Source organism: Grammomys surdaster, unplaced genomic scaffold (genome assembly GCF_004785775.1).
Source record: "Grammomys surdaster isolate TR1022 unplaced genomic scaffold, NIH_TR_1.0 310, whole genome shotgun sequence".
In the NCBI taxonomy this organism is placed as follows: Eukaryota; Metazoa; Chordata; class Mammalia; order Rodentia; family Muridae; genus Grammomys; species Grammomys surdaster.
In genome coordinates, this window is record NW_021604729.1 from 2,487,669 (window position 1) to 2,488,194 (window position 526).

The following is a 526-nucleotide window of genomic DNA, read 5'->3' on the forward strand; positions in this document are numbered from 1 at the left end:
TCAACACTACAGCTAGGCTGCCTGCACTCAACACTACAGCTAGGCTGTCTGCATTTAACACTACACTTGATCTTAACTTAAAGGCTGTAGGAGAAGTGGTAACAAACAATAGGGTATTGGTATTGCCTTGTTTATTTGCTTTTTTTCAAGACAGGGTTTGTCTGTATAGCAGCCCTGGCTGTCTGGGACTTGCCTTGTAGACCAGGCTGGCCTCAAGCTCACAGAGATCCACCTGTATCTGCGTGTGCCACCACACCAGGTTTTTTGTTGTTGTTGTTGTTGTTGTTTTGTTTGTTTGTTTGTTTTTTTTTGGTTTTTCGAGACAGGGTTTCACTGTGTAGCCCGGGCTGTCCTGGAACTCACTCTGTAGACCAGGCTGGCCTCGAACTCAGAAATCCTCCGCCTGCCTCTGCCTCCCAAGTGCTGGGATTAAAGGCGTGCGCCACCACCGCCCGGCTTGTTTGTTTGTTTTTGAGACAGGGTCTCATGTAGACTGGCCTCAAAATTTCTATGTAATCAAGAATTA